General features: G+C 43.1%; 1 protein-coding gene across 5 annotated transcripts in view; it reads right to left on the reverse strand.

Annotated features, from left to right (window-relative positions):
- The window catches only part of AGPAT3 (1-acylglycerol-3-phosphate O-acyltransferase 3), a 95,031-nt gene that overhangs the window by 48,839 nt on the left and 20,331 nt on the right, over positions 1–25,861 (reverse strand). Inside the window, exons 2-4 of one of the 5 annotated variants that reach the window (XM_061453460.1) lie at positions 7,878–7,942; positions 3,951–4,067; positions 1,053–1,175 (exon numbers count right to left, since the gene is read on the reverse strand). The exons of 1 other annotated variant lie outside the window; for it this stretch is intronic. The gene's annotated coding sequence lies outside the window, so the exon portion shown is untranslated. The remainder of the gene's footprint in view (positions 1–1,052; positions 1,176–3,950; positions 4,068–7,877; positions 7,943–25,861) is intronic. 3 more of the 5 variants (XM_061453461.1, XM_061453456.1, XM_061453462.1) reach the window with 3 other exon arrangements.

Raw genomic sequence — 25,861 nt, forward strand, 5'->3', positions numbered from 1 at the left:
AATTTTCGGGGTTGAGGGACACCCAGGAGGAGACCCCTCTTTGATCCAAGAATATATGGGGTTCACAGAGTGGTTATTTGCCCACCTAATGCGATCTGGGATAAATGCTTTAACTTCCCCTGTAGCAGGAAAATGTATGACTTCAAAAGGGATGTAACTTTGCATGAGGTCAGAATACGTGCTCTGATCACAGATGGTGGGTGTACTACCCTGTGAATCAGAGCTTTGAGAAACATTTCACAGAAATGAAAGTTTCTTGGAGTCTACTTGCCCTATAATAGACCTTGAAACGCTATTGAATACTAAATCAAAACTCTGGGTCTTTGCAAAAGCATCAAGATCGGATGACTTTCCTATTAAAAAAAGCTACTAACAGCCCAAGAAGGGGCAGGGTATCAGAGATCATTAAAATATCTACATCTGACATTAACCACTCTGGGATTTTAAGATCCTGTCCTGGAAAAACCTTGTCCTAATGCTGTGTTGATGGGGTCTCATCAGCTTTCCACTTTTGCTGTCACTGCAGGACAAACTACAGAAAAAAAAAAAAAAAGGAAAAGAAAAAGGAACTTTGCTCCTGTAGCTTAACATTTCCATGCCTGATTGCTGGACAAAATTAAAGGGTGTTTTGGGCTACAGCCTAAGATGATCCCAGAGTCAGCATTCAAGAGATTTCTAAGAATTCTTTAAATGATAATCCTCAAAGTGCTGTAAGGCCACAGTTCTCCTTCTACATTTAAGGCAGGAGACGATAGTTAAGTATTTCTAGAGTCATCTGCAGGGTTTTTTGTGGTTAAATCTTTGGTGCAATGATTACCAACAGATACAGCATACACGAGAGAGCAGGAGCAAACACTAGAGGAAGCAACAAGCTAAAGTGCTGATTCTGTCCCCAGATTAAAATTCTCAGAGTGGGAGACTTTTGACGCCTCCCCCAGCAACTCCTAAATTCTATGAAAAGAACAGGATTTGCACCCCCATTTTTTTCTAAAAGCAGCTTATTGCTACAGACAAAACGCAAATACAGAAATGTGGGGGAAGATTTCTTTCTTACCACCACCACTGGGGACCACTTCTGGCACCTGGAAACACTCAGAGCAACAGGAGAATCCCTATCTCCTCCCTCCAGGGAAGTACTACTGTTTATGTTTCAAGAGATTCGCTTTCTCATTTGCCTAGAAGCAAAAAAGACATTCTTGAATGAATGAAGGTAAAAGTATTTTGTTTAGAAGCAAACCACAATGCAAGCAACATGCAGCTGCTAACCCAGGTCAAAATCAGTAACTAAAATTCTTATTAAATTTATCCATTTCTCACTTTTCTTTGGGGAAAAAAAAAACCAACCCTGTTTAATTGTCCTTCCCATGTACTAATACTACACTCTGCTCCACAGGTACCAACCAGTATTGCTTTTAGAGGGTCTAACTGGCACATACCTATGAAATTAAAAGCAACTGTTCTCAACTTATATTTAGCAGTAAAATTGCAGCTTCTATTCAGAAGAGAGAAAGAGCTTCCATACTCAAGAACTAGCCTACTTTTCCTAGCTTTACTAATCAGCATAACAAAAGGTATTTCTTTTACCTACAAACCTTGTCTCTATGTAAGTTCTTGAAAATGAAGCAGAAGCAATTATTCACTCTCAACACACACAATTAATCCTTATATTAAGAGTGTTTTTTAATGATCCTGACGCAATTAAGTTAATCATTATTTAATTTTAGATTGCTGAACTGGAGATTTACTTCAGACACAAGCTCTCTCTCCACATAATTTAGTGTCAGTAATTAGAAATGTACTTTACCCAGAGGTGGCTTGTTTAAAGCATGTTATCTAATTTCACAAGCCTTATGCCATGAAATCTACAAACCAAACTTCAAAAAACGAAAACCTACAAAGAAACTCAGATTTACCAGGCTGCAAACCTGTTTATCCATAAAAATAAAAAACTGAAGAAAAACAGTCTTTAAACATCTGCTCAACAAGTCAAATGTATCACAAAAGCTAATATAAAGCATTTCTTTAATCCACCACTACCTTTAGTAAAGTTTAAAGCCATAAGAACAAAAAAAAAAATAAATGCTTTTCTCACAACAAATCACTTCATTTACAACTTATTTTAACCAGGATGTAAGGTCTACAGGAAAATGTATGTGCTTATTAGGATGCCAAGCAGGTCTACAGGAAAATGTATGTGTCTGTCAGGATGCCCAGCAGGTGTCTGCCATGGGATGTAACCAGTACTGAATCATTCAGTTAAACACATCTGTGACAGTGCTATCAGAGGAACAGAGAAAAAGACTAGGTATGTTTATACTGTACATATTTACCCTGATTATCATACCATTCCAAAACTGCTCAATTCCAATCTACTTCAGACAAATTTGTGTAAACATGTTGTTGAAACCAAACCATGCTAGGGAATGCTAGTTAGTTATTCAGCTAGCTATTTAGCTATCCATTTAGCTCAGCCTTAGGTCTGTATACAGTTAATGGCAACACTGGCAGCCAGTCCATCTGGGCTGGCACACTGCCCAAGGCCAGTTTTATGTCCAACCATATTTGCTGGTTTTTGGAACAAAGGGTACCATCTTCCACTGCTGCCATTAGAGAGAAGGCAAACATGACTGGGAAGCATTTCAGAAACACACACCACTTTTTGCAACTGTCTTCAAAATTGTCCAGCAAAGCCAAACACATGCAACTGCTCAACACTCAAAAGCCAACTGCATTCAAACAAATACAGAACTACCTCTATAAATGTGGAAGATGTAGATTCATTTCAAGAATTTAGTGCCAGTATTTTTATGAGCCAGTTTGATTTAGCACAGAAGAAAGGCTACAGAACTCACCTGAAGTGCATAAAATTCCACCAAAGACTGACAAAGAAAAATAAGAACATGAAGCTACAAAGAGATCAGGACACAACATGTTTGCTTCAGGGAGTTTACTCAAAATAAATATAAGTAAGTCTCGGTTACCTGGCTTTTCAACAAACATTATTTAATACTTTTCCATGTAGTATCACACTGAAAATGTGAAGTTGGAAACTAGCAGAGGAACTCATAGCAGCAAAGATCCTGCCCAAAAGAAACCATGGCAGACAACATAGGAAGGAAAAACTAGACATCTTGGACATCCGTAATGAAAACACTAAACAAAACCAAATGATCTGCCTTCTGCTTCATTTTTCACTGCTTAATGGCTTGCATAGAAAAAAGTAATTATGGCAGCCGATGGCAAAGCTGGGAAGCAATTTGAACATAAGGGTGTATTGAGTCATTCTACAACAGGCACCACAGCCTTCAAGACTGGAGCCGTAAGAGTGGGATGAAAGTCACTAACATTCAATGCACAATCACATAAATAAAATAAACAAGCCCCAGGTAGAGGGAGGCTGACCAGTGCCTGGAGCAGAAGGGCCTGGATGCACTAGCCCATCCTAGCATAAAGTAGCTGTGTGTCACTGTTGAGATGCAGCTGCGAAAAGCACACATGCAATCCTGGGATGTATCCACAGAAACCTTTCCAACAGAGACAGGAAGTACAGGGAAGTACGTAAGAAGCACTCCTCAGATCTCATCTGGAATACTGTGCAAGAGAGGCTGCCCATGTCCAAAAATGAAGCATTAGAAACACAGGAGGCTGAATGAGAATTTCCAGCACTGACAGCATGCACAGTGATGGGCACACTCAGCAGAGGGATGCAGGGGGATTTACAGGGGTTGTAATTGCTCACTGTAAGACAGCAAAGTTAACTGCTAGGAAGGGAAATAAACCATTTAAGCCAAAAAAAGGTTGCTGTTACCAGAACAAACAGGTATCAACTGGCCAGAACTAAGTTTAGGTTGGAGACTATCAGAACAAGGCTCTGGGATAGGCTTTTGGTAACAATAAACCTACATGCTTAAGAAGGCCCTTGTTATGAAAAGGACATTATGACACATTACCCATTTCCTATAGCTCCCACCATTTTTGTAGCTGCCCCATCTAAACATTCATTTAAGGGTCTGTTGAACTATCACCAAAAGCAGCTGATTCAGTTCTCAGTGCTGGTGGAGGAAGGTCTGTGAGTTAAAGGGCAAGGGATGGAAGGTAAGTTATAGAGGAAAGTGTAAATAGTTACCATAACATTCCTGCATACCTAAAAGGCAAATATGTATCTCCTAATTTAAAATAATAATGTTAGGCATTCTTTTTACATTAAAATCCTCACATACAACTATGGCAACAAAAACCGTCCATTAAAAAAGATCAGCAAGGCATGACCAGTATCTCATCTCGCTTCCCACTTCCCACAAGAAAGAGGTCCGTAGAACCGATGCAACAGAGCATGCCACCGTTCAATAAACTGTATCACTCAAACTGAGCTGCTCCCAGGAACAAGAACTTTCACTGGTCTTGAAGGGATTCTGGAATACTGCCTTTATGGACTATCAAAGGGATGTCTGCCTTTTCATTGCCTGTAACATTTTACTAAAACTGATAAAAGTGAGGCCAAAGTTTCCAGAAAGACTACAGCTGGTAGAATAAATACTAGTTCAATACTGAAGCACAGCAGTGTTAACCCAAAAGAGCAAGTTTTGATCTGACACTGGTTTTGCACCGGTGCCTGCATAAAAGGTACTTGAGCCCTAAAGAGAGAGAAGCTCTTTCCATTTAAGATCCTCATCTTCCTCATTTAAAAAAAAAAAATAAAATTTATATATATATATATATACACATGCAAATATATTTATAAACATGAACTAGAAACTTCAAATTGTATCAAACTGCTTTCTGATGTCTTCTAAGACTGAACAAACAGATTTAGGCAGTACACTGAGGAAAAGGAGTCACATTTAAATACAGACATACTTTTCCATTAAAAAAGTCAATTAAATATAAATGCATATGCACACACTTGAACACTTAAGTGGTTTCTTTCTTGCGTAAGTGCCTTGCATTGAACTCAATATGATAACCTTCAAACCCATGTTTCCATTAGCTACTTTGATAGCACAGCTTTGAAAATATTCTCAGTGCTCCAACATTTAGGACACACAAGACTCAGAAGTGGATACATACAACTCTGCCTTCAGCATCATCTCACAAGGGGAACACTTCATTCTGTTTTTTAATCCTCTCTCCACCCCTTCACCCCCCTTTTAAAAATAATTTATTAAAATTACTGAAACCATTTTCTGGCCAGTTTTCTTCCTCACCAGAGAAAATATCAGTATCTTTGAATCTTCTGATTATTTCCTTGAACCACAGCTCAGTCCATTCTGTAAAGACCATCTTGCATATTATAATATCCCAATGTTGATAAAGGAATGCACTCAGGGAAAAAGCTTGATAATATGTTTTTAATCACAAGTTAACTTACTCCTTAGATGGTAAAACTGATTTCATTATAAACCTCTGTCAATGTTTTATGGAATCAAAGAGATATTAATATAACAGCTTCAGGAAATTACTTCCTACCATCCCCCAACTACTGTGGCTATTGTCTCTTAGAGACCCTAAAAACTAAATGCTTCCCTAATGATAATTGGAAATGATTGACTGAGAAAAATAAGTCTTCACTCATAGCAGGAAAAACTAGAAGAATGCCAATAAATTATAAAGAGTACACAACAAACAATCAGAAGCATTTCCCCACACCCCCATAATGCATGCCTGAAGTGTGAACCTTCTTGTTGTGGCTATTAAAGGTGGCATAAGTAGACTGTAAAGAGAGGAACTGGAATTATTAATGAAATGGAAATTAGGAGGATATGACGGAGGAAATACAAGTCATTGTGCTGACTGCAAATCCTTTTGTAAGACATCCATTGTAAGCCAGACTGCTGACCTAGATGGACCAATGACAGTCTCTCTCCCTTTTCAAGACTTCTGCAGCAACAAAGCACTTTTGCAACCAAACCCTTCAGTTTTGAGCTTCCCTCTGTAAGGTGGGGAGCAAATAAGCAAGAATGAAGAGCAAGAATGTACCTGTGACCTCATGACTCTGTAAAATTTTCTGTTTATTTATCAGAAGAGAGCTTGAGCACGGCAGAAGACCAGTTACACCTAACCCTGCACACAGCCTTCTGCGGAGCCAGGGCTCTGAAGGATAAACATCCTCCATCAGGTTCAGCTGTGGCAGCCTAAAACATTACTGCCCCCTCTTGTCCATCCCAGCCTTCTGCTAAGGACCACTGCTTCATAGCTGGAACATCTTCATAGCCTGCACCTTAGCTGCCTTAATTCAGAACTCAGTGTGTTGGTTTATACCCCTGATGAAGGTGGGTTCTTGCCATGACTCTCTATTTTTATTTTGTTTTTAAGTAAAGACAGCAAACTCCACCAGAATTTTCCAGCTGTGTACTCTGGTGGCTGAAGCACCTGCACATGGCCCTTTCTGTGGTGCCAGTGGTTGCTAACATCTGAAGGAACAACCAAATTCTGAGATCACTGCAGCAAGATCTGCTAAACAATCCTGATCCTAGTTAAGGAGACTGAATTATTCTTGGTTAAAGAGGCTATAACTCTCCTCATACTTGAGACCAGAAAAAGCGTAAGACCTCAGCAAGTTAATTCAGGTGTCTGTGTAGCACTATGGTGCTTAGTCGGAAAGCTTTCATCTCACTTCTAGCTTCAAATGTGACTTATAGAAAAGGAAACCATGGCCAGTTAAAATGACATAAGCTGTGAAAGCCAGAGCTGCCCAAAACAACTAAGGCAGAACATCTTTGAACCAAGTGTGCACTGTCCTGGGATATGTTACCCCGGTTACAGTCCAGACAGGTTTATACCCAAGCAAATTAGTAATTTACCTGCAATTTCTTAGAGAGCAGTTATCTCTAAGGTTGTGCCATGACTTATCCCTGATTAAATGCCTAAATAAAAAAAAAAAAAAACCAGCATAAATGAGTAAGAGGGGAAGTTGAGTAGGCTCAGACAAGGGTTCTGTATTTCTTCATGTTTAAGAATGCTTGGGTTTCACTTGGGTTTATTAATGAAATTTGAATTGTGAATAAATCTTAAATGTGCTTTATAAAAAATTGCATAAATTGGCTTCTGGGAAGGAGCAGGCTCTGAAAAAAGGGCCTAAATTATTTTTCTAAATGGCTATTACTTATAAACCTGTTTTGTTCCTAGCACAATACATAACGTAAGCCTGCCGTGTTCAGAGTAATCCCAGGGATATTTCTTTTCTTTTAAACACTGTAATATTCTTTTGCTTAGAATATGCCCAGTATAAAATGTTTATGGCAATAACAGAACACAGTTTTGCCTACCACAGAGCTACATAAAGGACTGCCTTCACCAAAATAAGGATAGCCAGCTGCTGTATCTAGCACCACAATACTATAGAGAGACCTGCTGTGGAGTTAGTGTGGAAAACATACACAGGAATAATCTGCAGGGTAAGGGATAAGATTACTTTCCTCATTTCCCCCCTTCCTTCACTTGCAGACAAAACAGTTGCAAACACCCTCCACTGATATCCTCCGGCTGACCTTCATAAAGGCACATTCCTTTCACTACAGTGACCCTCTGCCACCTTGTGCTAAGCTCCAAACCCTGTGGCTGAGGGTCCCTGAACTACACTCTGGGGAAGCCTCCACTGCACAGCCGGGGCTTCACGAGTTTTTCTCCCATTGCTCTGGTGTTTTCTTTGGTGTACAACAGATTTATAGACAGTTTTTAGAGCTGTAGGTTTTTAAACGGCCTTCACTCAGGGGCAAAGAAAAATAATCCCCAAACACAATTCTTCTTAGTTACCCACTAATGAGAGACAATTGATCATTAATTGTCATGCTCTGATCTTCCACAAGCAGGCTTTACAGTTACTTCAAATTAACAATTTTCCTAGGAATTCACAGATAAAGTTAACCGGAAGGAGTTACCTCAAGGGATTTGAGAACTGCAGCTAGTCTTTGGCAGAAGTACCTTTCCTTTACCGGTCTTGAATCTGCAAAGTTCCAAACCGAAAACTTGTAGGTGAAGTGTTAGTCACATCAGGATTCAAATTCCCTGCAACCTGTATGTGTCCAGCACACCAGACCTATGTCTTCCCCCTGAGCTCCCCCACTTCCTTCCACACTGCTTCCCTATCCACATTAAGCCTTTTTTAGCATGAGACTGCCAACAGCGTCATGAGCAAACAGGCTTGGCTAAAAATATTCTCCAACGCTGTCCCTCATGTGCCTCACTGTTGTCTACTACATCCTTTGCCTTGATGCTGGATATCCTTCAAGCTTCTAAACTGTTCGCAAAGCACCTACTGCTGTCAGTGCTAGCACCAGCAAATCCCGGGAGACAGCCACTTGCTGGCACTGGGCACAAACATGTGATCCTCCTCCTCACTAGTTAACTTACTGCCCCTGGTTAGACTAAACTAACTACACACACTTCTGTTTATTCACTATTCATAATTCAAATACAAATGAAATTAAAAGGATCTAGCAATCTAGTTAAGAACTTTAATGAACATGAATAGCAATTTAGAAATAAAGTATCATAAAGCACTTGAACTAATTAAGTTTACTTCCTGTCCAAAACCCTCAGCATTCTGCATTAAGAAAGTAAAAGCCTTTTAAAGAAAGCTTTAAAATTCTGAACAGCTGCAGATAAAATCTGGACAACAGTGAAACTAGCCCCGTTTGCTATCACAGCTCATTGAGTAACGCAAACAAGGGAAGGACAGTTAAATACGCCTATATCTCGAGAAAAAAAATAATTCTTTGTTATTGGTGAAACCATTTCATGGTGAATGAAGCAATAATTTTGGATGCACCAGCTCTGCAGGATCTCAAAACAAACACCATAAATATGCATACTCATACCCTAGATATGCATACTCCTTTCAAAGGTAAAATGGCTAACAGTAAAATCATAGAAATAAAATACAATCTTCAACAGAGCTAACAGCCGAGGCAGAAAGGCCCAGTTTATCTTCTCCAGGAGCACCTGTGCACTGAACCTTTGAACTAATGTCTTTCTTCAAGAAAAGTTTAATACCACCTTAACAGCATTTTTTAATCAGAAATATACATGAATAACAGATTTCCAGAAGCCTGATGAAGCTTGAGCTAGTTCTAATCTAAAATAATGATGTAATTCCTAAGAAGATGAATTATCTTTACACTGTCCTAACTTGGTCTTGGTCAAACATAGCAAGAGAGGAAATTGCTATGTTAGAGATTAAAAGCAGAGAAAAAAAGTCAAATAGAAGAGCACAGGCTGAGACAAAATATACTTGTGATCAAAGGGTAATACAGCACTAGAGTTTTATTAATTTTGCAGCAGTCCAGCCAACAATCCTGACAAGGTGCTGTCCATACTCCTCCCAGAGGCTGCTCCATGTGTACCAAGGAGAGAAAACCTCACCAGACCACTCTGGGTCATGCCAGCCCAGGGCTGGCACAGGCTCTCTCCAGCCCAGCATGACTGCAGCAGGTGCTGGCTATTTTTATGTCTAAACTGCAATTTACATCTGACCTGTTACTAAGTTCAAAGGGAGAAGCCGCTGCAGCAACACCACTGGGCAGGAAAAGCAATGTGCTCCCGTCTCATCGGTGGAGAAGGGCAGGCTACAGCTGAGCGGGGAAATGCAGTCACGGCCCTCAAATGCTTGGTGGCCTGCAAAAAGAGTCTGCAGGAACACTCCAACTGTCATAAATCAGCTGCACAACCTGTGAGATACCAAGAATCCTGACCCTTTTTTCCCCCCTGCATTACACAACCCACTTCTGACAGCACCAGACTGCGGGTAGCACACGCTTGTTTAGGCTAATTTAATGTTTCGGAATACTGTAAGGTGTGCATAAATGTATATAAAGGAGATTCTTCTGATGATAAGGAAGGGAAAGAGCAGTTCTGATAGGAGGCTTGCCAGACTGGTCAAGGAGGCTTTAAACTAGATGTGCTGGGGAAGGGGGGCATCATTCCATCCCAACACACCCAGTCAGTTGCCAGAATCTGTCAGTTGCTCGGAGCAATGTAGATGTATTCCAGCTGCTCCAGCCAATGAGCCGGCTTCAGTTGGAGCTCAGCTCAGATGCCTCTATACAAATGCCCGTAGCATGGGGAACAAACAAGAGGAATTATGAGATGTGTGCACGTCTACGGGGGTATGATATAATAGGCATCGCAGACACATGGTGGGATGGCTCCTATGACTGGAGTGTTGGAATGGAAGGTTACAGGCTCTTTAGAAAAGACAGGCCTGGCAGGTGGGGAGGGGGAGTTGCCCATTATGTTAGGGATAGGCTGGAGAGTATGGAACTCTGTCTGGGGACAGGTGAGCAGTCCACAGAGAGTTTGTGGGTCAGGGTTAAAGGGAGAACAGCTATGGGAGACATTACTGTAGGGATCTGTTACAGATCAAGGAGAACCTGCGGATGAAGCACTCCATAGACAGATAGGAAAAGCCTCACACTCACAGGTCCTTGTTCTCATGGGTGACTTCAACCACCCTGACATCTGTTGGAAGGACGGTACGGCCCGGCACAAGCAATCCAGGAGGTTCCTTGACTGTGTGGAAGACAACTTCCTTCTGCAAGTAATAGAGGAGCCGACAAGGAGAGGTGCCATGCTTGACCTCGTGCTCACCAACAGGGAAGGGCTCGTTGGAAATGTGATGCTCCAGGGCAGCCTTGGATGCAGCGATCATGAGATGCTCGAATTTGAGATCCTCAGGACAGTGAGAAGAGCGTGCAGCAAGCTCACTGCTCTGGACTTCAAAAGAGCAGACTTTGGCCTCTTCAGGAACCTGCTTTGGAAGGTTCCATGTGATATAGCCCTAGAGGGCAGGGGGGCCCAAGACTGTTGGTTGATATTCAAGGATCACCTGCTGCAAGCTCAGGAGTGTTGCATCCCAACCAGAAGTAACTGCAGCAGGAGGGCCAGGAGACCTCCTTGGATGAATAAAGAGCTACTGAGGAAAATTCAGCTGAAAAAAGAGGCTACTAAAATGTGGAAGCAAGGACAGGCGGCCTGGGAAGAGTACAGGGATGTTGTCTGGGAAGCTAGGGACCAGGTAGAATTAAACTTGGCTAGGGATGCTAAGGATAACAGGAAGGGATTCTACAGGTACATAGCAAATAAAGAAACAGACTAGGGACAACGTAGGTCCCCTCAGGAAGCTCTCGAGAGAACTAACTACACAGGATTTGGAGAAGGCTGAGGTTCTGAATGACTTCTTTGCTTCGGTCTTCACTGCCAAAGGCTCTGACTGCACCACCCAAGTCTTGGAAGGCAGACACAGGGGCTGTGAGAATGAAGACCTTGGACCACTGTAGGAGAGGATCTGGTTCGAGACCACCTTAAGAACCTGAACGTGCGCAGGTCCATGGGACCTGATGAGATCCATCTGCGGGTCCTGAAGGAGCTGGCAAATGAAGTTGCGAAGCCGCAGGCCATCATATTTGAGGAATCATGGCAGTCAGGTGAAGTTCCTGATGACTGGAAAAAGGGAAATATAACCCCCATTTTCAAGAAGGGGAAAATGGATGACCCAGGGAATTACAGACCAGTCAGTCTCACCTCTGTGCCTGGCAAAATCTTGGAGCAGATTCTCCTGGAAGGCATGCTAAGGCACATGAAAAACAACAAGGTGCTTGGTGACAGCCAGCATGGCTTCACTAAGGGGAAATCCTGCCTGACCAATTTGGTGGCCTTCTATGATGGGGCTACGGAACTGATGGACAGGGGTAGAGCAGCTGATGTCATCTACCTGGACTTGTGCAAAGCATTCGACACTGTCCCACACAACATCCTTGTCTCTAAATTGGAGAGACATCAATTTGACGGATGGACCACTTGGTAGATAAAGAACTGGCACAAAGAGTTGTGGTCAATGGCTCAATGTCCGGCTGGAGACCAGTAACGAGTGGTGTCCCTCAGGGATCGGTGTTGGGACCGCTCTTGTTTAACATCTTCGTCGCTGACATGGACAGTGGGATTGAGTGCGCCCTCAGCAAGTTTGCTGATGACACCAAGCTGTGTGGTTTGGTTGATACCCTGGAGGGAAGGAATGCCATCTAGAGGGACCTTGACACGCTTGTGAGGTGGGCTGATGCCAACATCATGAAGTTTAACCATGCCAAGTGCCAGGTCCTACACCTGGGTCGGAGCAATCCCAGGCACAGCTACAGGTTGGGCAAAGAAGAGATTCAGAGCAGCCCTGCGGAGAAGGACTTGGGGGTGTTGGTTGATGAGAAAATGAACATGAGCCGGCTTCAGCGTGTGCTCACCGCCCAGAAAGCCAACCATATCCAGGGCTGCATCAAAAGGAGCATGACCAGATGGTTGAAGGAGGTGATCCTGCCCCTTTACGCTGCTCTTCTGAGACCTCACCTGGAGTATTGTGTGCAGTTCTGGTGTCCTCAACATAAAAAAGGACATGGAACTGTTGGAACAAGTCCAGAGGAGGGCCATGAGGATGATCAGGGGACTGGAGCACCTCCCGTATGAAGACAGGCTGAGAAAGTTGGAGCTGTTCAGCCTGGAGAAGAGAAGGCTGCGTGGAGACCTCATAGCAGCCTTCCAGTATCTGAAGGGGGCCTATAGGGATGCTGGGGAGGGACTCTTCATTAGGGACTGTAGTGATAGGACAAGGGGTAATGGGTTAAAACTTAAACAGGGGAAGTTTAGATTGGATATAAGGAGGAAGTTCTTTCCTGTTAGGGTGGTGAGGCACTGGAATAGGTTGCAGTGTTCAAGACCTGGTTGGACAAAGCCTTGTGTGATACAGCTGCCCATGGCAGGGGGGTTGGAACTAAATAATCTAAAGGTCCTTTCCAACCTAACCATTCTATGTTTCTATGAGTGTGGCACTGAATTAATAAATTGTGAAGTTCTGCATGACAGAGCACTGAAGCAGTAGTCTAACTGATTCAGCAGTTCATCCTCACATCACAGATCTCAAAGGACTATTTGGAATGTAACCAAGTGGCCAACTATGTACAGGGAATCGTGTCCACAGCAGATCATCTGCAATTTGAGAATTACTTCAAAATCCTTTTCAAGTAAATTATTTTCCTGCTACGAAAATATCAGCTTCTATGATTAGAGACCTTTGGAAGATTATTCATTCCCTCATCTCACACTTGAAAGGATGCCAGAATTACTATATCCTGGACTGTAACTGAAGCCATTCAGCACAAGCAGCTTTCCTATCAAAGGACCATCTTTTCAGTGAGATTCATTATATATCTTAGGTTTTGACTGAGGTATTTCATATCTTTTTTTCCCCATAAAGATAAGAGCTGAGCAGTCTTCTAGTCTCTGAGATTGTAAATGCCCAGCTTCTACAGCTGCAGTAATTAAACCAACTTCTCATTCCATTATCCACGTCAAGTCTCTTCCTCGGCATCTGCTCTATTCCCACACTGCACTCTTAAAGCAAGAAGCTATTTTCTAAGATCAGCTGACTCGTCTCTCTCTCAAAATGATTGCAGCCAAAATGATTCTGAGCAGATATGAAGCATCTTGATAAATATCCAAAGGTCTCTTTTAAAGAAAAAAATGTAGACGTCATGCAAGTGGTTATTCTTAGCACCTGAGTTGTGCTATATTTATTCCTTTATATCTAAAAAAAAAAAATAAGCAGCATGATCTCTGAGGAAGCATTACCAGAAAATATGTTCTACTGGAAAGTCTGCTTTATGAGTCCTAGCTCCATGAGCACTGCAACAAGTACATCATGCCACTCATTCAACCATACAAACCTAAGAGTTACACACGTATGCTGAAGAATATTTCCTCAGTTTCAAAAAGGTGCTTAAAAAAAAACCAAAAAACAACCAACCCAGAAAGCAAACTCCTCAGCATCATCTTTTTATCATTCTGCTTAAATGCAACATTTCAGACTCATACTTAAAACCTGCCCCCTTTAAGTATTTCTAATAGGCTAGCCCTCCAAAACTCCTCAAGACACCTTGTAGGCTAGCTCTTAAAAACAAAGCAAATCCACCACCCCAACTGCAGGATACACCATAGCTCAACAAAAACTTAAGTCAGCAGCCATAGCAGCAGCTCAGGCCATATAAACCCCTCAGGCAACAAGAAACTACTTATCTCTTCCTTATTCTCTTTCCTAATAACCATCACCCCCTTGCCCTGAAGACTCAGGCCCTATAACTGCTAACTTATTTATTCTACTCCAACAACCTCATGCCCCTGATCTTATGCAAATCATCTGAAGATTTATTTTCAAGGACAGGATACAGCTTATCAAAGGTGTAGGTTATTTGTGTGGAAAGAGATGGGTCTGATAGACAAGAAAAGCAGAACTGCGTCAAGGAAGTTTCTTCTAATTGTCATAAACTTTCATTAAAAAATAAAGAGAAAACAAAGCAGTTTAAGACAGGGTTTATATCCACAAAACTGGGAAGAAAACTTGTATTCTGAAGCTAACAGTATTTCAGTTTCCTGCTCTAGAAAGATACCTGTTATCTACCCCCAGTTATTTTAGATTTTGTGTTAAGCTCGACTTCTTAACATACTCATCAAAACAGCAGAAGTTGGGGTAGGGGTGGAGAAAGAGAATACATATCTCTGTATATAAACTTGAAACTTCTCTCTCCTCCGACTTGGAAGGACTCTGTCTTCCTTCCAGGTATTCCCTACTACAAGACTACTCATCACTCAGCCATACCCTCCAAGTATTTTTCCAACTGGCATTACCTACACTTTGACACCTCTATTCACAGGGTAAATAACAGATAGTTGGGGGACTCAGCAATACAAAACTACACCACAAATATCTCAGTGCACACACCGATATCAAGTGAGCAGGTTATTACTACTTTCATACAGTGCAAATCACCTGAGCCTGCAACTTGCCACAAGGTGGAAGTAAGTATTTAAAAAAAATTATAGGCTTTTCAAGCTAAAAATCTATGTGCCTCAATTACCTCAATCACAGACTGACCCTTTGAAGACCTTGCACTGCATCACTGTTGCACTGTGGAAACATCACTGTGGCACTGTGGAAATCAGCAAGACTTCAGGTCAATCTTACACAATTTTAAAACAAGCTGCTAGGTGGCTTTCAACTGAGGAAACCCACCCATGTCTTCTATCCCGTCCTGAAATACTTTTGTCCCTACTGATTAAAATGTTTCCCATGCAGCTGTGATTTCATTTCGGTCTTCAGTAGAAAACTAAAGACAAGGAAATAGCTAGTTTGAACTCAAGAATCCTCTCCTCGTTGCCACGTCAAATTCACAAAAAAGAGGAAATTCTTTCACTGTTGCCAGCTCCTCCTCTACTACCAAACAATAGTTTCTTTATCATTGTAAACTACCCCAAAGCAAGACAACAGAAGCATCCAAAACCTTAGAGAGAAATCAAATGCTATATATCCTCTCTGATTATGAAAAACATAATAGAAAATGCATACACTAACTAAAATCAAGTTTGGGTTTGCTTAAAAGAAGTGCATCTGTCAAAGAAGTGACAGCATATCAAATTTATTCTTATATCCTAGTTTAAAAGCCATTGAGTTCATATGACAATTCTTTGTTAGACAATTTATCTACCTTTTGTGAATTAGATAATCCCCCTTTTAAAATGGATTAAATTCCAGAATAAGCATGTCAGTAAAAGTTTGTCCGAAACATGCACTGTGAATGAAATCAGTTTTGTCTCTGGCAATCTTCCCTTCTGTTACATTACTCAATGCCCAAATTAGGCTGGTTTATGGCTTGTGTTAGTACCTGGGTGTCAAACTGACCATATACAACCTGTGTGCTGATAAGACAGCATGCAGCTAGGTATAACCCATTTGTAATTACAGACACAGAGTTGCACACATACCCTCCTCAGCACTAGAGCTGTCTGATGTGCTTCTCTGAGCAGATCCATGCAGACATCCTGCAGATACAAGCTGGCTCCTTAATATGAGCCAGGAAAACAAAACTCACAAGGACACATCCAAATAACTGAGGGGGTCACTCTCGGGACAGTATTTCTGTAATCACGGGCACATGAGCCACAAAAATAGCTTCTTTCAGAGAAATTAAGACATCAAGACCTCCAGCACCTGCCCTATCATGAGACGCTAGAAAAAGCAGCAAGGGACACCAGTGAGCCATAGTCACAGCCAGCATCAAAGTCACAAGGGAAGATACAGGCCCAGTTGATCTAAAATAGCACATTAATCCACAGCACCAGTCTACTTTTGAAGGGAATACCCTATTGCTTCTGTGACATGGATCAGAAGATGGGTTTGGTGTGTACAAGCCAGTTTCCATTTGACGAAACCATATAGGAAAATCCACTTCAGAATATCGCTCTAAACACACAAGCACCCAAAGCAATAGGCAGACTGCATCTCCGCAAAGTTCTCCAGCATGTCCTAAGCATGAGGAGACTCAACTGACACAAATTTATGGAATACTTGGAGTACCTCATGCTAAACAAAGGACTAAGTAGTACCCTTTGTGCTTTTGTTACATAAAGTACTTTTGTGTCTGACATTAACCATCAGTTCCCAGTTCTTTGTGAACCCTTTACCTTGTGCTGAGGCCTCTCTTGCTCCTGTGCCATTTCTCTTTCCCCAATACCTGCCCTGCTTTCTGTTGCTTTCCTCAACATTGCTGAATGCCACTACTACTTTCAGCTTTATTTTGTATTGTACTCCTTCAAAATGTCCCTTCCCATGGCAAAAAAATCAATCCCTTTCATGCTCACAGAAGCACAGTAGCAGCTGGAGCCACATGGGCACACCACCAATCATCAAACAATGCTGAAAGGGGAAGAAGGTTTCTCTAGCAGCAAGAGGAGGATAACCGGCCAAGGAGAAAGACCATTTACTTGCAAGTGCAAGAGGACTGGTGGTTGACGTCACAAAGATCAAGGGGGCGAAGGTTGCCTTCTTACAGGCCACAGAACATGCGAGCAACATGGCAGGCAACCCTTGCAATAGAAACCTTCAAACAGCACATCATCAACCCTAGCCCCTACTACCACAGGATGTGCTTGTGCTGGGGCCAGGGTCATCGCATAGCATATGCTCTAAGACAACACGGTCACTATGCTTCCTGTTCCCAGACTCTGCAGGTAGCTCCTATGAGGGAACACTGATGTTCAGGGAATGGACCCTTCCCTTTGCGCATTCGCAGATGGACAACATCGGCAACTTCCTGCGTTTAACACCTCTGATTCCAACCTAGTTAGGTTGATTGCTTTTCTGTAGCTGTTGCTAGGGAAGAAGGATGTACGCACAAATCTTGAGGCTGAATTACAGCGCACTGTTCCTGGGTCTGCAGAGAGCCAAATTGGCAGTCTGACTGGGAGGGCTGCCATGGATTTAAAGGCAACTCCACAAGGGCAGAAGATCGCTGTTGCTCATAGCAAGCAGCTAGACTAGATAGCATCTCTCCACTCTGTGCCCTGTACAAAAGCCCTACTCAGTCCTGATAACCAAGCACACACGTGCATAAAGCGTATTCTGCTAACTCAGCCTGCAAAGGCCCTGACTATTGTGCCCTCCTTCCTCAGTGTAGGGGCACAACCCCAAAGCACATGAGTCTAAGTGACCCCTTGATCCAGGCGGACTGTTGTATGGCATAAAGCAGAGTAACAACAGTTACCAACGGGATGCCCTCGAAGGCCACCAGATACTCCCAACTGGTTCTCCCTTCAGTGCTGACCAGCAACAAAGACCCCAAGAGATCAACTTTTTTGAGGAAGCCCTTTTCCGTCCTTTTTCTGCTTCTCCCTTTTGCACTGCTCCCCTGTGCTTCTCTGCCTTCCTCTTGCAGTTTGTTTTTCTCTCCCCTTTAAGGTCCTCTCACATAGAGATCTCAAAGACAGCCCATATTCACCAACACCAGGCATCTTATCCCAAAGTTTCTGTAGCAGGCACCCAAACACTTGGAAGCCCAGCAAAAAGACTAATTAAAAAAGACACAAAAAGTGATGTGCCACCAAGAACAGAGATGCAAACATGAGGAGGGCAGGTCAAGCAGATCCAGGGTCCATTGGGAATCTCCATTTATTCAGCACAGACGTTTTCACACACTAATAATGTCATGGCATATTGTTTCATTCCTTCATTCCACTCTGCTCCCAGCCACTGATCACGGTGGGTTTCCTCTTTGTAACATGAAGTGCTCCAACTTTTTGAAGCAGATATGGGAAACTGAAATTACAGCCTCAGAAAAGGTTCACCCACATCCTCAGTGTCCACAGCAGTCACCTGCGTGACTTGCAGGGTACTGAATTTATTTATGTCTCACCTTCTGTGTAGGCAGAACCAGGGAGCCTGTTTTACCTCAGTAAAGCAAGATACAAGGCCATGGCCTGGAAATTCCTTACCGTGGTCTGTAGCCAGCAGGACTAACAAAGGGCTGCCCCTACTGTTTATTTAACAGCGGTGCCGAGTCACAAACCAGGCTGGAATCAATACTGCTCACACTGCCTGGGGATCCACAGAAGGCAAACATCCAGGTTATCTTGCCGATAGCTCCACTACATGGAGGTAAAAGGTTAGGAAGATGACCTTGGAAACCTTGACGACAACTACACCAAGACCAAACTTGCTCACCCCACATCAGCTCACCACTAGGGGTGGGAACTGAGGGTCCTGAGGCTTTACAGATGACAGTCACTCTTTCGTCCAAGGTCTGGGCTGCTAAAATTTAATTTGGTGACAGCAGAGATGCTGCTCCCTCTGACAGAAGTCCTTGACTGCCTCATCACACAAGAAAGCTTTGTGCACACTGCTGGTCGTTTCATGTCTAGAGAGCAATGGCATAGAATCATAAAATCATAGAATGCTTCAGGTTGGAAAGGGCCTTAAGATCATCTAGTTCCAACCCCCCTGCCATGGGCAGGGACACCTCACACTAAACCATGTCACCCAAGGCTCTGTCCAACCTAGCTTTGAACACTGCCAGGGATGGGGCAGCCACAGCTTCTCTGGGCAACCTGCTCCAGTGCCTCACCATCCTCATTTTAGAGAATTTCTTCCATATGTCTAATCTAAATCTCCCCTGTTTAAGTTTGAAGCCATTACCCCTTGTCCTACATCACTACAGGCCCTAATGAAGAGTCCATCTTCAGCCTTCTCCAGGCTGAACAGCTCCAACTTTCTCAGCCTATCTTCATATGGGAGGTGCTCCAGCCCTGATCATCCTCATGGCCCTCCTCTGGACTTGTTCCAACGGTTCCATGTCCTTTTTATGTTGAGGACACCAGAACTGCACACAATACTCCAGGTGAGGTCTCGCAAGAGCAGAGTAGAAGGGCAGGATCACCTCCTTCGACCTGCTGGTCACGCACCAGGATACGGTTGGCTTTCTGGGCTGCAAGCGCACACTGAAGCCGGCTCATGTTCATTTTCTCATTGACCAAAACCCCCAAGCCCTTCTCTGCAGAGCTGCTCTGAATCACTTTTCTACCCAACCTGTAGCTGTGCCCAAGATTGCCACGACCCAGGTGCACGACCTTACACTTGTCCTTGTTGAACTTCATGATGTTGCATGATGTTGGCAGTCACCTCTCTAGCATGTCAAGGTCCCTCTGGATGGCACCCCTTCCCTCCAGCATGTTGACTCCACCACATACGTTGGTGTCATCATCCTACGGCATCCTATTGCACCAATCTTCTCCACCAGAACCAGAGAAAAAGTAGCTGCAAAATTTCTGAGAACGTTCTTCTTTCCCAAACAACAGGATGTGTTGGAAGGTGAGAGTCTGGTCTTTTAGGTGCGTTCCCGGAGCAGCTGATAGTGAAAAACACCCGTCTCCAGCACTGATCTCAAGAGCCAAGAGGGGATGCAGGCAGCAGGTTACAAAGGTCACTTAGATGAGCAGGAAGAGAGATTGTCTGTTCCCACAAGAAGCTTACACAGACACTGCTAACAGGGCAATGACATGCTGGCATCTTCCTTGTGAAACAGGGAACAGGACAATTTTACACTTCCTGGAGCAAGAGTCCAAAGAGCAGAGGTTAGTGGGACAGCTTTCCTTCAGAGCACTCTGCAGCACAAACACAGGGAGGACGGCTGGTCTAGGGAATAGGCTCACTCAAATTCAAGGAACAGTAAGTGGAAAAAGCAAGTAAAACTGAAATGTGATCTCCTGGCCTGCTCCGACTGCCCTGCACGTGCAGTTAACACAGACATGGCTAGCCATCACTCCTCTGGTAAAAAGATTCTCTCCACCATTGAGAAGAATCCAGAGAAAGCAGCTCCAAAATCCCAGCCAAAGACCAGCACCAGCACTGTGGGGAAGAGACAACTTTCGCTAAAAAGCATTATGAGTATTACGTGCCATACTGCAGAGTAGAGCTCTGTTGCTTAGGGGGTTTGTCTTAATAAACTTCTGCGTCAGGTATCTGATGGACAGGTACCTTTTCAATCATCCTTTCCTTAAATGTGTACCTTTGTTAGCTACTAGAAAAAACAGGGAGCAGCGTGTTTATTTGAACAACTGATAAGGACAGAAAAGCATACCATATAGTCCTTTGATTTCCAGTTTGAGCAATATCCTGAGTCTGAACATTTCACATGGGTGTATTTGTCCCCTTCCTCCTCCAAACATGACATGCAGAACCCCAGAAGTTATAAAACACAGAGCTAGCATTAATTAGCCTCTCAGGAGCCAAATGGTCCCTGGGCAAATTGCTATAGAAGCCTATTTCTTCTTTGGTGGATTTTGTACCAATTCACAAGCCACAAGAAGAGTTTAAGGCAAGGGCAGGACTCCATTTTGGCATGCACCCTGCCAGGTAATGCAGCCACTGCTACCTGAGGCACTAGTCTACAGCTAGACCAATGCTGCTAAAAGAAAGGCCAAGTCTGGTCCAAAACGAGTCAGGGGGCAAGCCAACAGCTAAGGAGGGTGGATGACAAGGGCTGTGGTCCTTAGGATGATTTTGTGGACTGTTTTTACAGAATTCCCCTCTCGGACTCCACAGAAGTCAGAGCACTCCCGCAAGTAACACCACCAAGTGCTTTACTGATGCATCCACTACTTCCCAAACGTGACCCCTTTTCCAGCTTGCCATGAACTATCACTAGCCTCCCTCCAAGGGCTCCACTACAAACATGCATGGAAGATGTCCACTGCCTTGACCTTTCCCATCCTCCGCAATTCTGAACAGGTACCTATATCCTCCATAAAGGAGATACTGAGAGATGGAGGGAATGTTTCCTCTCATCTGGGCTTACTGTGACACAAGGTGATTATAAGGGCTCTCCAAAACTGAGGGACATGAGGAGAAATATTTTAACCAAGGGGGAGGTGAAGAAACCCCAAATCTTTACCATTATTTCTAAAGACTGAAATACTTTTTTCATAATTTCTTGTTCCATTTCTGTGCTTTCCCAGCTCCTAAACTAGAAGTGCTGACCTATCCTCCCAACAAAAAGCATTTCTCAGCCACTGAAATCCAAGAGATACCACATCTCACAGTCACATTCTCACCACCTAGATGTAAATCTTCTGGTGGACCTCAGTTTTTTCTTCCCAAAGAGGGAAGAAACAGCTCCTGAACAAAAGGGAAAAAAACAAACAACAAACCCAACAAAATCCCTTTATCAGGCAGCTCGTTTCTCTTCTACGGGTCTGCGTAGCAGACAACAGGGAAGAGACAAATTGAGGGACAGCAGCAAAAGGAATCAAAAAGGTCAATGTATGTAACAGACTAAGCAGATTTGGCAGCTGCCTGCAAAGGGGGACAGAAATGGCTCCAAATGGGATAACAGGATGCTCAAAAATGCAAAGGATAAATCCTGACTAGAGTTGTACATTAATACCTTAGTACCATCCATTTCTGCTCACGGTTGGACAATACTCTGAAGCCTGGGGAAAGGACTAATTTGAGCACAGCTAATCACTGGGATGAATCAGCTCAGCAGTGTGCATTCTCCTTAGAGAGAGAAGACAGAATTGGCAGAGGACAGTACTGCAGAAGACAGCAATAGGAGGAAACAGCTGCCGAGTTTGATGCAGGAGAAGTCTGTCATGTGGAAAACATTTTGGTGCAGTGTTCTTGGCCAAAATCATCATCCCCAGCCAAGCATATCCTACAGCACGTAAAAACAAGTACATTCCCTTTGGAAATCCACAGGATTTCTAACTCCAAAATGCTGAAACAGCAAAACCCAAGGCTTTTCCTACTGTACATGGAAGTAACAGCAAGACAGAAAACATCGTCTACCACATGGCAAACATCAGGGGAAACCTGTATCAATACTGTCCTTTCAAGGATGGTATCAATCACGTGTATCCAAAAGTGATGAGTCTGTGACAGATCTACCTCTTTATTTCAGGAAACCCATACTAGTTTGAGAATAGTTTTTGCAGCAACTTGAGGTCCACTGGCTTAGTCTGCACTGTTAACTTCACTCTGTAACCTTTTGTAAGACTAAATGCAAAATGGACTTAAGTGTTTTCTATAAACTTCTTTTATAAAAAACCTGTAAAAGCCTTCAGAACAAAACAGAAGCGCAAAGCCCCAGGTAGGGCCACCATGGAGTACAAAGGACTTGCTGCAATTTTCAGAAGCAGTTCTCTTGCCTCTTCAGTGTATTGCAGAGGTTACTGCACCTTTTCTGCTAAAGAGGCTTCCACCTTTCCCCCTTCTCATTCTCCTCACAGACCAGTTCAAGCACCTGTAAAGCAGCCCTCAAGACTGCAGCACCAAGCCTTGCCATGAACACTCTCCCTGCAGTCCTCGAGATTGCCATCCGCCTTAGAAAAAACACTGCTTGGGGAATGAACACTGAATCAGGGGAATGGCAAGCAACCCACTGCCCACAGCAACCATAGGAAAAGTCTCTACAGTTCTCATTGACAAAGACGCTGGAATGAGTTTAAGGATCCTAACATCATGGGCCATGGCTGGTTAGCAAATTTCCAAAAAGTTTAGCACCAATTCTGTATTGACACATCAGAAAGCTTGGTTGGGAAAGGAAATGCTCGAGGCTAATGGTTTTATCAGTGACCCCAAGACACTCTTGGAGCCACTGCTGTATTAATGCACTTCAGCATACTGCCAAGCAGCTCTTTCCATCAGAAGTAGACACTGCACTGGGAAGCAACAGATCAGGAGCAGTGGTAGATGAATAATCTCCAAGGCGGGATAGCTATGCAGAGAGCCAGGCAGCCACAGACTATCACATCCGTAAATTCCTGTGCAGAGCTCCCCTGGACCAGCACCAGCACTGCCAAGCTGAGCTTCAGCACACAGAGGCTGTGCTCCATCAGGAGCTACCTTTGTCCCACACAAAGATCTCCCACAACCAGGCCATGCTCATTTCCGTATGCAAAAGCATTGAGCCACGAAGCAATGGGCCTGCCTTGCTGTCTGTCAGGAAACAAAGATGGAAACTCCAAAGGATAGAAGAATTGCGGGAACTGGTATTTGAGCTTGCACTTGCAGAAGCCTATGTCCTCAGAAGACCTTCCTATGACACACTGGAAGTGAACACCAGAGACCAAACAACAGGTAAGTGAAGAGCCCATGTCTTGCTAATCCTGCAAAATCAAGCTGCCATGCAAGCTTGCTGATAAGAGAAAGAGGTAGGTCAAAGCCATTGGGTGGACATGCTCTGGATTATTTCACTTTTATGGAAAACTTCATGCAAATACATGTCTGCACAGGAGTACTTATATGGAACAATCTTTATCTAAACATATTATCAGTACTTCATATGAAATTCTGCCATCCATACTAAAAAATACCCTGCACAACTTGAACTTTTCTCAACACACAAGATAAAGCTCCCAGGTACTATTACCTGTAAGAGAAAGTCTGACAAATAAGCACTGTTCTTTAAATGGGTTTTTTCAGTTACAAAGATTTGATTGGCATCATCCTACCGCACTCCAGCTGAGTCACAGATCAGTTAAATTAGACCAATAATCAAAAGCAAAAGCTAGCTTCAGCTTTGGAGACCTTTATGAAAGGAGCTTTATTAAGCTGCCTCAATGGGACAGATAAATATTATGGAACAAAACTGTATTTCATATTTTTGTTCAAGCAAACACTAGTTTACCACTGGACTACTACAGACTCCCTACCTGCAACATTTTCAGTGACAAATAACAGCCCACCTACAGGACTGTTGTACACTCCATGCAAAGGCAAAGAACCATGTAATGAAAAATTACAGCCTCAAATGTCCATATGCTTCATGGACTTTTCACACAATACTACTCCACCAAGCAATTTTTAGACTTTGAGGAACAAAAGTGGGTTTTGTATTCCTACACCAGATTGACTGACCCTCTCCTTTGAAAAGTAAAGAAATACTACTTGCGATTCTGCAGCACAGAGATAAAGATCTAACTTCAGCAAGAACTGCAAGTAACCTGACCTTTTAATTTTCCCTAATGTTTCACATGTGTCCCCTCAGCGGCATACAAAAGGTTTACTTATTTGTTCTTTTTCCACATGGCATAAAAGAGCTTCCAGTCTGTGTGAAAGATGATGCTCCCAGTGGGCCTCTTATTTATTGCTCACTGTAACTTTCTTTTTTCTCCTGCTGGCAACTGGAGACTCCTTCACCAGATTTCCATGGTGACAGGTATGAGAAAAGACAAGAAGTTATCTTCTGTGGCATCTCTGGACACCTGCTCTGAAAGAGTCTTCTGTTCCTGCGTGCTGTTATTTGAATACATGAATGACCTTTCCAAGGCAAGCAATGGTTTTCTTCAGAACAGGCTTGATCTGACTGTCAAATTGAAGGCTGGTAAAAATGCACTCACTCTCCTCAATTACCTTTCAGCGCTACCTTTGAGAACTGAGAAATCAGCAGCCTTCAAGATTTGTTTCAGTCCCTGCAAATTACAAAGCTTAAAGCAATTGAAGCCTTACTGTTGTAGTACAAATAAAATTATTACATTTTGCCTACCTATAAAGATTTTAATAATACAGAGTCCTGTGTATGAGCCCTGTCGATTTTTTCTCCCAGGTGACCAAAAGGACTGGTTTTCCCACAGAAGCCTTGACAGGCACTTGGAAAAGCAAAGAGGTACTGAGCCACTGAAAACACTGTGGCTCATTCCTGAGCCTGGTGAGCCTCACGACTTGAGGTCATTGCTTCCTCCAAAGCTAGAAGCCAGCCTGAAGAGTAGAATCATCGTAAGTCTTCCCAATATTGGCTCAACGGCTTTCAAAACAGTCAGTTCCTTTATCCAAAATGTACACAAATTAGGTCCCAAGGGGTCCTCACCCCTGCACAGGTTGCCCAGAAAAGCTGTGGCTGCCCCATCCCTGGCAGCATTCAAAGCCATGTTGGATGGGGCTTGGCGCAGCCTGGTCTAGTGGAAGATGTCCCTGCCTATGGCAGCAAGTTGGAACTAGATGATCTTTAGGGTCCCCTCCAAACCAAAGCATCCTATGATTCAATGAAATGATGAAGAGGAAAATCACACATCATCAGAAGTCGAGACAGTCCTCGATCAAGGGGAATCAGAGCGGGTAAAGGAAATTCCATAGGAAAGGCAAGAGAAGAAACAAAGAGTGTACAAAGATGGTGAAGATGCAGGGTGGAGGTCAGGAAGCAGGATGGAAAAGGAGAGAAAATTAAAAAAAAACAACCCAGGGCCTTGCTGTAGCTCATACAAACAGGAGATGGGGTTGTCATGCATCTCACATCGCTATGTCTAGTTCTGCCTTCAGTAGTTCAAGGATTATGTTTACAGACTGATAAGCGTGCATGACAGAGCTTCACAAACAAACTTCAACCACCAGAAAACAAGCCTTCAAGCAGGAGACTGAACAAGGAGAAGCTGTTTCAAGTTTCAGGAAAAAATAAAAATAAAACAAATGAACAAAAAACCAAACAAATAAACAACAAAACACCACACACTTAATCACAGTCTAGGTCCCTGCATGGAAACAGGGTTTACAGCAGATTATGCC

Source organism: Pezoporus flaviventris, unplaced genomic scaffold, assembly GCF_033815535.1.
Source record: "Pezoporus flaviventris isolate CSIRO_AGI_PZ_B2104156 unplaced genomic scaffold, CSIRO_AGI_Pfla_v1 ptg000015l, whole genome shotgun sequence".
Taxonomy (NCBI): domain Eukaryota; kingdom Metazoa; phylum Chordata; class Aves; order Psittaciformes; family Psittacidae; genus Pezoporus; species Pezoporus flaviventris.